Below are 12,455 nucleotides of genomic sequence, written 5' to 3'. Positions count from 1 at the left end.
TAGCTAATGCAAGTGAATGCATAATAACTAAGAGAGCATTTTAAAAGTTTACTAAGAATAATATTGGACAATTTTCTTTTTATTTAAAAAGGTTTAAGTAGTAAATGCATAAAATAAATTGATAAACAAATTGATGACTGCCTTCTAGTCTGAATACTTGTCTGCCTGGCGAAATAAATGATGGATTGACGAAATCAGATAAACAAACAAAATTAATGAATGAACAAGAGAATGTTTCTATAGTCAAACAACTGTCTGAATTGTGGCTATATTAAACCAAATCAATGAATAATCTCTGTTTATGAATCCCACCGCAGTTCTTGCTCTAATGTTTCACTTGAGTGCCATATCATTCTACATTGGCCGAAGCACTTATTTCTCTTTCAGCAGAATTAATCATCAAATAGCTGACACCAGCACTTCTTTGTGCTGGTTTCTTCATTATTATTATTATTATTATTATTATTATTATTATTATTATTATTATTATTATTATTATTAATTATTATTATTATCATACTTTTGTTTGCTTTGTAAAACCTTCCCTTACAGAATTGAATTGAAATGGTAATTTATGATTTAGAAATAATTTTAACCAATATAAAAATAAATAAATAAAAAACACTCAGTGAAGTCTTCTATTTCAAGACTTTTGGGTGTGTGTGTGGGTGGTGGTGGGTATTACAAGACTTCTTTAATGAATGGATACATGCCTTGAAACATGTTCTTTATATCACCTTTTTTCAATCACTGCAACAACAACAACAACAACTGCTGCTGGTGGTGGTGGTGCTGCTGCATCTGCAGCTGCTACAGCGGCTGTTGCTGCTGCTACTGCTGTTGCCACCACTGCCTCCTCCCTGCCATACCTCTGTATGTGTCTGTAGCATATATAGATATAAATGAATGCATGATGCATACATCTGTCCATTCGTCCATACATACATACACACATACATACATACACATGTTTGCATGCCTACACACACATGCATGCACACACATGTACACACATGCATGCACACACATGCACACACACATATGCACACACACATGCACACACACACATGTAAAAATGTACTGTGAATGTATCACTGGTATAGAGTTAATCTTTTTTGTGTACAGTAATAAGAAGTTTGTTGTTGTTTAGTACCAATCAGGTTGATCTTAATTGAACAGGCTGATCAAAAGCATTCCAATTGTGACCATCCTATCTTAGAGGTTTATCTAAGATTACATTATCTAATTGCATTCCAACATTGGCACCAATTCACAAATGTAGAAGAAACCTCCTTCTCTGAGTTGACTCAAATGGTTGTCATTTTATTGACTCCAGAAAGAAAAAGAAGCTGAACTAGCTTTGGTGGGATTTGAACTCAGACCGTAAAGAGACAATGAACAACTGCAAAGCACTTAGTCTAATGCTTTACTACTGTTACCAGCCACTATCTTTTTTCATTCGCTAAAATATTGTCTAGTTGGCATTTTCAATTATTTACAAGATACATGAACAAATACATGCATATACACACACATACCACACACTCACAAATACCATACACACTAGATGCAGAGAGCGATGAAGTACAATTTAGCTGAGAGAAACTGCATATAAGAGACATCAGATATGTGAAAGAATGGAGACGGTGCTGGTATGTTGTGTCTGTGATGCATATGAAGAATGGCAGTAATATAAAGAAGCACTGAACACTCAAAGTCAATGGAATCCTCTCACCTCTCTGTTGCTTATTGCCATTCCTGTTCACTATGACATTCTGCCCATGAAATGAGAGAAATGGATTTGTAATAGGTGCAGGCATGGCTGTGTGGTAAGAAGCTTGCTTCCCAACCGCATGGTTCCAGGTTCAGTCCCACTGTATGGAACTCTGGGCAAGTGTCTTCCACTATAGTCTCAGGCTGACCAAATCCTTGTGAGTGGATTTAGTGAATGGAAACTGGAAGAAGCTTGTGTGTGTGTGTGTGTGTGTGTGTGTCTTTGTGTCTATGTTTGTCCCGTACCACCACTTGGCAACTGGTGTTGGTGTATTTACATCCTTGTAACTTAGTGGTTTGGCAAAATAAAACTGATAAAATAAATACCAGGCATAGCAAAAAAATTATAGTATTGGGATTGATTCGTTCTGCTAAAACTGCTTCAGGGTGGTGCCCCAGCATGGCCACAGTCTAACAACTGTAAACAAGTAAAAAATAAAAGATACTCAATTTCATGCTCCCACTCCCACTCTACTCTTCTCTCCTTCCCATCATGATGCCTGAGTAACAAGGGTTAGCCTCAGAACTGTTGATATTCAATACCCACCTTCAGTAATGCTAACCATCACTTCCTCTCCTCCATGTCACTCCTTATTGGCATCCATCAGTCTCTCAGCATTACCCATCTCCATAACTACTCAACACTTGTGATCTGTTTCTTACCCCTAGTATTACTCACCTTCACTGCTAGTCACCACTCCCTCACCCCACATCACTTGTTATTGTTACCATTAGCCATTCCTATGACTATCTCTCATTTGTTCTTTCTATCGCAAGTAAACATATGGTTACCACTGGTCTCTTATTCTCTCTTTTTACAACCGGCCATTACTGTCTCTCTTCCATTACCTCACCTAACGTTGTCTCTCCTGTTTCTCCTCATTTTTTTACACTGTCACCCCAGTTCACTCTGTTTCTTCATCATATTCTTTCTTATTTCTTCATTTTATTGTAAGTTCATCTTCTGCAACCATTCTCTTGTATATTCACTCTGCTGGCTAACCAGCCATAGATATAACTAATGCCAAAAACTAGAATCTATGAGGAAGATGTAGGCCACCAACTCCAAGAAGGGGGCAATGACTCTGACAACCTTTCCAACAGCTTTGGAAGCAAGTGTAAAATCTTGATGATGGTGATGATGGTGATGATGGTGGTGGCGATGATGATGTGAGTTGGAACTGAAGGGATTTGTTCATTTTAATAATGTTAATATCTAGAGCGCAAACTCCATGATCCCTCAAAATCAATGGATGCTGAGGATATAATATCTATTGGATATACAGGCAGTGAGCTGGCAGAATCATTAGCACACTGGCTGACCTCGGCAGAATTTGAACTCAGAATGTAAAGACAGATGAAATACTGCTAAGCATTTTGCCTGGTATGCTAACAATTCTGCCAGCTCACCTTATATATATATATACATATATATATATATGTATATATTGAAATCCATATACTTTTAATCCATGTATTTTCTTTGGCTTATTGGTAGAAAAAACAATAGCAAAATAGCATGATTGGAAACATTCTTCTTTTCACATGGAAATATGATCCTAAGAAGCTTCTGTATTTAGTCATTCAACCAGTCAGTCAAGTCAGCACTAGAAGAAAAACGACCATCTTTGGTTTCAAGATGAAAGGTGTTCTCCCATCGGGATAATGCTTGACCACTAAAACTACCAGCCAGTTCTCCCTGAAATTGCCATCTTAAAAATGGACGGGGATATTAGATAATGTTGTTTTAGATGCACTGCATCTGAAAGCTACCTGGAACATGGGACATATGTGTTGCTAGAAATAGAAGGTGAATTTCCATCAAATCACTCTTTTATTTAAAAATGGAAAGATAGATGAAATAAGGAAGTCCTTGATTATACTAAGTCTAAAAAGTACATGGGAAGAGTGAATGAGAGAGCTTTGGTCCTGGAGGGGGGAAAAAAAAACAGCAGAAAAGACAGGATGGTCATATCTGGAATAACGCAGTCAGAAATAGCAGGCAAATTTTCCTCAAATCACACCTTACCATCTCTTCAAAACAAAATAACAAGCGCACTCAGAGAGCACAAACCTCTGCCAAGGCAACACCAATGTCCTCTCAACGATTAGCCAGAGATGATTTTTAAAATGAGAATATCTGAAATAAACTTGACTGCTCTCAAAAATTTATAAAACAGAATGGAAAAATAATCCAGAATCCTTGTCTGGTACTGGATCAATCCCCAAATCTAATCAGTTCATGCCAGTCATGAGGCCAAACATCCCTGAAGGTTTCATCTGAATTCATCCAGCGGTTCTTGAGATATCGTCTTCATGGACAAACAAACAAACAAACATGACTGAAAACAATATTTCCGCCTTCACTTAGGTGGAGGTAAAAATGGTAAATTAGAGAATTTGGTTCTGAGAAAGAAGACAGGATGGTCACATCTGGAATAACATTGATCATAAGTCTGCTTACACAGTTAGAAATAGCAGGCAAATTTCCCTCAAATCACAACTTACTATTTCTTCAAAAAAAAAAAAAAAAAAAAAAAAAGGCACATTAGAGAATTTGGTCCTGAGAAAGAAGACAGGATGTTCATATCTGGAATACCATTAATCATAAGTCTGCTTGATCAAGGTTGACCTATGACTAAACAACAAGAATGGAAAGACATGGTCAGGAATAATGGGAATAAGAAAGACATTTGCTAAAAGCTATGCTTTTAAAAATAGCAATTTGAATGAAAGCATATGGAAATGTAATAAGAGGAATGTGTTTACAATATGAATATGTATGCATACAGGCCTTCCTGTGTGTCTGCCTGTTTGTCTGACTCAATATTCCCCACTACATATGTATATTTCCATCTCCATACGCACTCTTTGGATTTCTATGTGTGTATATGTACATATAAATGCAAATATATAGTCATGTACTCTTTCACATGCACACACATACATAGACAGACAGGCACATATACATAGACAGACAGACACATATACACATACATACACATATACTCATACATACATATATATACACACATACATACACATATACTTATGATGATATAGTCTGTTAAAGATCATACATAGTTATTTCAATGCTGCATTAAAATCAAAGCCAAATGTGAGCAGCATTTTTTTGAGAAGTGGGCCACATGAGACACGGTTCATCATCAGGTAGGCTGCACTACAAAAAAATTAAAGCTAACTTTTCATCATGTGTGCCATTAAGTAAGTTCTGTGGGCTGCAGATTGCCTGTGGTTTATGTAAGCTATCTTCAGACAAAATATCCTGATTTTTGTAGAAGACTAGGGAAACCAGGATATATACATACAAAAGCTTCCAGTAAAAATCGTTGTAAGGAAACATAACCCACTACATATTTATATTGGTAAGGATAGCTTATTTTCTTTGCATAATTAGAGTTATTTGGGGTGGAGGAATGCCCCATTGCAATGCATTTCTACATCCATCATTTGTTGGTATTTGCTCAGGTAAACCAGGCAACTCTCTCAGCAGTGTCCAAGACAGTCTCCACCTATGTGAGATACTTCCTCATCTGCTATGACCGTGTAGCCTACCAACACAAACCATCACCTCAGCTAGGTCCTGTGTATTAGGGATATAATATGTTAATAAATAATAAAAATGAAAAAAATATTCGAATAAAAGATGCAAAATATAAAATGTAAAATAAAAAAATAAAAAATAGAAAAAGAATGTGAGAGGTAATTGAAATTGTTTGGGAATTTATATGAAAATATAGAGAGCTGAAATGGGTATATAATAGGTTCAAAGTGAGGTAAAGAAGAAAACAGAAAAGGCATGTATATATATATACACACACACACACATATATAGATAAGCATATATATATATATATATATATATATATATATATATATATATATATATATATATATATATATATATATAAATAAATATATATATAAGCATATATATATACACACACACACACACACACACACACACACACACACATATATATAAGCATGTAGCCCTGTAAAAAGCACAGACATTACAGAAATTTATTTCTAGAGGGCTGTAGGCCCTCGGAATCATTCTGCTCTATATTTTATATAATCAATGATAGTTTACATAAATGATATTAGGCAATACAACTCTGACCATAATAAAATCTCTGACCAATTATTCTTCTTCACATTTGCATCATTAATAATTGCTAGTATTATTATTATTATTATTATTATTATTATTATTATTATTATTATTATTATTATTTTTTGTTATGTATTTTTTTCATTATTCTATTCTTCCATTCATCAGATAATCTGTTGTTATGCTTTAACCACCTCAGGAATTTTTTTTTCAATCAACTCTAGTGCTAATGGTTCATTTGTTTTCATCATTTCTACACCGATTCCATTGGGCTCTGGTACTTATTTTATTATATTCCATTGCAACTTTAGAGTAACAATGTAATTTTTTCCATTTGGTTGTATTTAGCTCAATGATTTCTCTTTCTGGTTTCGGACAAATGTCTAGAATTATACAAGATCCCACTGCATTTCAGATATAATGAATTCATGATAAACTTGCTGTAATTTGAAATCCTGTAATGTGAAGTTAATTTTCCCATTGATTTTCATGTGATATTGTGATAATGCAGTTCAACAGATTTTAAAGATAAATAAATAAGTAAATAACAAGACAAACAACATGACATCCTTTACCATTTTCATGTATTCTTTTCTTTCTTTACTTGTTTCAGTCATTTGACTGTGGCCATGCTGGAGCACCGCCTTTAGTCGAACAAATCGACCCAGGACTTATTCTTTGTAAGCCTAGTACTTATTCTACCGGTCTCTTATGCCGAACCGCTAAGTTACGGGGACGTAAACACACCAGCATCGGTTGTCAAGTGATGGTGGGGGACAAACACAGACACACAAACACACACATATATATATATATATATATATATATATATATATATATATATATACGATGGGCTTCTTTCAGTTTCCGTCTACCAAATCCACTCGGCCCGAGGCTATAGTAGAAGACACTTGCCCAAGGTGCCACACAGTGGTACTGAACCTGGAACCATGTGGTTGGTAGGCAAGCTACTTACCACACAGCCACTCCTGCACCTATGTCTATGTCTATGAAGACAGCAATTTATAAACTTATGCAGTACATCATCATCATCGTTGTCCTCCTCCTCCTCCCTATTGAGGAACCCAAAAGTCAACAATGTGTTGAAGTATTGAATCAAAAGGATCTAACTCTTTTAATCTGATCTGTTGTCGTCTCATAAACTCAACTTTTCAGTGGGGAGATAACCCAATTTTTTAATGGCAATTTTTTAATGGGGGTGAGATAACCAAAAAGTACCTACCATTTTCCTTATTATTGAATGTAGCAACTGTCGTAGACAAGCCATTTATTTCATACATCTGAAGTTACAATGTTCAACATGTTTTCATCCAGTATCCACACTGTACTTCATTGATGTGTGTGTGTATGTGTGTGCGTGCGTGCGTGTGTGCGCGTGTGTTTATAAAAATATCTATGAATATACCATATATAATAACTGAATATACCATATAAGATATCTATGAATGTACCATATAAAATATCAGTGAATATACCATATAAAATATCTATTAATATGCCATATAAGATATCTGTGAATATACTATATAAAATATCTGTGAATATACCATGTAAAATATCCATGAATATGCCATATAAAATACCTGTGAATATACAATATAAAATACCTACGAATATGCTATATAAAATATCTATGTATATACCATATAAAATGTCTATGAATATACCATATAAAATATCTATGAAGATAGTTGATATGTGTGCTCATCTGGACTCCAGCTTATAATAGTGTATATAATCTCCTGCTTCTCTTTTTTCCATGTTTTCTCCTTTCCTTTCTGCCTGTATCATTTGCATCTCATCTTCTCACCTTTACTTTTATCTCTACTTGTTCTCTCTCTCTCTCTCTGTTGCTTCCTACCCAATTATCTACACTCACATATACCCACCCCACACGAAGTATTGCCTCTCTAATGGACAGTGAAAACTAAAATAGAACTTCAGAATTTAGATAGGTAAACACCAAAGTATGCAAGACTGGTATTCTGCCATTGAATACTGTAATTGTAGAGGAAAATGTTTTAATTAGTGGTGAGTGTAAATAAATCAATGGAAGTATTAATTATACATTTCTACACCAGTGACTTTCTAGAAAATTCTTTGTATATCTATTTAAGAATAGACATGTATTAATCAAGCAAATAACTAACTGCTGCCAAAGTTATTTTGTTTCTTTCATTTTTGTATTTTAATTTGATCTTCATAACTGTTGTTTATTTGTGCATGGCTGTGGGTGGAACAAGGTTTCATGTTTGGACAGATGCATGTGTTATAACTGCAATATTTTATCATACAAGTTTTTATAATGTTGCAGAATATTCCAGAATATTCCTTCTCTTTGTAGCAACAAGAGAATAGTAGGATGCTTTTATAATAATTAACTTTATCCTGGTGTATTTAGTATTAATTTAGTTTAAATGTGTTTTTATGGTTACACACACACACACATGCGCACGCACACATGCATGTGGCACATTGCTGTACTTGAGAAGACTTGCTCTCCACAACAGAATTGGGATCCTAAAACCAAGGTGTCATGTAAAAAGTATTGGTGTGGGTGCTGGTGTCATGTAAAAACCAGCTAGGTGTGACACCTGGCCTTGTTAGTTCCTGTCAAACCGCCCAACCCATGCCAGCATGGAAAACAGACATTAAATGTTGTTGTTGATGACGATGATGATAATGAAAGCAAATTTTACATGTAGGTATTTTCAGAATTTTATTACACGAATATAAAGCTATTCCTGTTCATATCGACTCAGTTGTTTTATGAGAAATATATTAAGGTTAAGAGCCGGCTGTCACCAGAATCAGCATTTCTAATACAACAAATATAGTTGGAAATGGAAGCAGTGAAGTGCTAAAGATTTTGGAATGTGGTAATGGTTTACTGGCGATATGCCTTTATGCTTGGAGCCTTAATTCAAAATGCATCAGTTCACTTAGCAGTTGGATCCACTTACCTGTTGGGAATTGGTCAATAGATCATAGAGGCATGTTGCTTGAAATTCGTTAGCATTGATACTGAAGGAGAGATTTGTCGTTCATTTGTTTGCTCAGCACTACTAATCATGGAGTTAAGTAGCAACTTTATGAGGACATATGGCTCATAGTGTACAAGGCCAAGTTTATATATATATAAACACATGTGTTGATACACACACACACACACACACACACACACACACACACACACACACACACACACAAGTACACAAATGGGTTGAAGTTCACTGCAACTGTTTCAGATGTGTTTTTTTTTATTGATAAACAAATCAAATGTATCATGAAAAAAAAAAAAAAGAAAAACATTTTCATCAAGCGAATTAAAATTTAACATTTAATATTTGGCTCATAAAGAATATATGCTGACTCCCTCATGTTGGTGCTGATCAATTGCATCCTGCAAATAAATAATTAATTAATATTATATATATATGTATTGTTTGTAGAAATACATAAATCCAGAGGAGAAGCACTCTCTAAGATGTAGAACAATTAATATTATATTAGGGTAGGCCGGTTTATGGGGTTACCCTGGGTTTCTTGCTCATGAGGAGTTTAGCCTTATGGCATATCTTCAGACCCCAAACACTGCTGGCCTGGGGCTGGACAAACACAGACACACAAACATACACACACACACACACACACACACACACACACACACACACACATATATATATATATATATATATATATATATATATATATATATATATATATATATATATATATACATATATACGACAAGCTTCTTTCAGTTTCCGTCTACCAAATCCACTCACAAGGCTTTGGTCAGCCCGAGGCTATAGTAGAAGGCACTTGCCCAAAGTGCCATGCAGTGGGACTGAACCCGGAACCATGTGGTTCAAGAAGCAAGCTACCTATCACACAGCCACTCCTACGCCTATATATATATATATATATATATATATATATATATACATGAATCATCAGTAAATCCTAAAACACTCTAAGTTATTGTCTATGGGGTTACCCTGGGTTTCAAATCCATAAAACCTTTAGCTTCAAGTGCTTTATGGACATGAAACACAGGGTTACCCCATAGATTGGCCATATCAATCTTCATCTATATATATATATATATATATATATATATATATATATAAAATTTCTTTCATGGTAGAAACAGTTGGAAAATATAGTTCAGTGACCTGTTTAACCCTTTAGCATTCAGATTTCTCTGTCAAACATAATGTTTATTTATTGACATTGATTTGAACTAGTCATGCATTACCTTGAAGCTTTGAGATTTCAGTGACATGGTTGTTCATTTTTAGAATGACATTTTAGAGTAGGTGTAAAAGGCTGGATCTGGCCAATCTGAAGATAAAACAGGTGGATTATTCTGGCTGGATATGGCTGATGTAAATGCTAAAGTGTTAGACCATACTATATCACCTTAAATTTCAGCAGGTTTAGTTAATTGACAGGTAATGTCATTGAGTGTTGAGTTGAAAAGACAGTGAAATTGCAAAGAGTAAAAGCATTATCAGAAAAGGCAGAATTACTTTTGTTCTATCCATTCATTTTGCACCATCCATTCATTGAAATTAACCATTGGTTGTGTCTAGCAGCTGAAATTGTTCAACGACCCTAATTATTTAGCCACACCAAACACAACAAAAGCACTGGAATCTGGTGTTCAACATATTGATCCTCTCCAGTTTACGTGCTTAATAATAGGTTGAGGTTTCAAAGATTCAATCAATATTCTGAATATTATTACTGGGTGTAAAGTTAACAAGATGAGGTTTAAATCATTGTTCAATGATTGTGTTATCTCTCTCATGACAAAACATGTTATTTTACTTGTCTTAAACCCTTTCTAGCTGAGTGTAGGCATCACTCTGATTTCAACTGTTATTATAACCCTTTTGTCTAAAATGGTTTAATCAAATTAATTTATTAAGGGAAGCATGAAAAAATAGTGTGATTCTTAAAAAAGAAGACATTTCAGAATATTCTGAAGCGAAAAGAAATAGTTACAAAAATCTTTGACAGCTCCAGTAATTGAAATAATCTGTCACTGTTGTTGTTTTTTAGCCCCAGGTCAACAATGATTGAACAAATGTAAGATCAAAGGCATGCCAGCCATGACCATCTCAACTTTATGACATCTGTGAAGGCTTGTGGTGAAATGGTTAGGGAAGTTGGCTTATGAACGTAAGATTGTGAGTTCAGTATCTAGTGACACATTGTGTCCTTGAGCAAGACACTTTTATTTCATATTGCTCCAGTCAACTCAGTCGGCAAACACAAGTTATTCCTGTATTTCAAAGGGCCAGCCTTATCACGTTCTGTGACATGTTGAATCTCCTTGAGAACTTTGTTAGTGCTACATGACTGTGGAGTGCTCAGCCACTTGCACATTAATTTTACAAGCAGGCTGTTTTGTTGATTGGATCAACTGGAACCCTTGTCATTGTAACCACAGAGTGCCAATTTATGACATCCATGACTGCCTTGTCTCTATCCTTTCCTCTTTTCTTTTTAAATGCAAAAAAAAAAAAAAAATTGTTGCTTCTGGTGTTTAAACAACACGCATATATTAAGTATGTTGTATTGAAAATGTTTTTATTATAGAGCTGCTTCTGTTATATAATTTGAATTTATTCTGCTTATGTAACACAACTGCAAACCAGCAAATTGCTTATTTTGATACTGCTACACAACATTGATAATTATAACTATGGTGAAATACTCTATCTGTTGCTCTTGAGATCACTTCTGAGGCAAATTTGTTTTGCCTAGCAGTCTAATGACCAAAACAAGTAAAGAAATAAGAGATGGTAGAGACCCACATGTGCAATATAGTGAATTGAAAAACTTCAACCAACTGAAACTGAAATCCGAGTGGTTTTCTCAGCACTCCTAAACAGTTTTTCTAAAATAAATATGCTTTGCTGAGAAAGATTAATAAGACTGAAACATCTCTGAATGGAGTGTGTGTGTGTGTGTGTGTGTGTGTGTGTGTGTGTGTGTGTGTGTGTACATGTGTATATGTGTATTTGTGGGTAAGAGAGAGACAAAGTTTTGATCAAAGACATTGACATATAAAAATATATATTGGTTTAAAAAAAAAATCTAACAAAAGTGAAATACAATAGTCATACTATTTATAATATGTGTATGTTTTAAGTAGTTATCATCACTACACTGCGATGTTCTTGTTTTAGTTTCAACTCTCTTTTCAAATCACCTTCCAATCAAGTTTAGATCTAAAATTTATTTTTATGAATTTTCCTCTCAATACTAATTCTGTTCACCTTTAAGAATATATTTTGTTTTGGGTGGCAATGATGGAGTCATAGAGCTTTGTAAACAGGTCTTCATTAATTTATATGCATATTTATTCTACTATGTGTTCATCCACTTTCGCAAATATTTGACTGAATCATTAAACATTTAAAATACTTCTCAATTATTGATGCTTTTGTTTTTGGTGCTGGGTGAGGGTTTGGAGGAATTTTCTTAATATTTAGATGAAATTGATTTTGAG

The 12,455-nt window shown here is 34.5% G+C and overlaps 1 protein-coding gene across 1 annotated transcript in view; it reads left to right on the top strand.

Annotated features, from left to right (window-relative positions):
- Window positions 1-12,455, top strand: part of LOC106867680 (dynein axonemal heavy chain 6-like) — a 367,549-nt gene that overhangs the window by 115,189 nt on the left and 239,905 nt on the right. The window lies entirely within an intron of this gene.

Source organism: Octopus bimaculoides, chromosome 14 (assembly GCF_046866305.1).
Source record: "Octopus bimaculoides isolate indiv1 chromosome 14, ASM4686630v1, whole genome shotgun sequence".
In the NCBI taxonomy this organism is placed as follows: domain Eukaryota; kingdom Metazoa; phylum Mollusca; class Cephalopoda; order Octopoda; family Octopodidae; genus Octopus; species Octopus bimaculoides.
The sequence above is the reverse complement of the archived record's forward strand: the minus strand, read 5'-3'. Positions and strand labels throughout refer to the sequence as shown.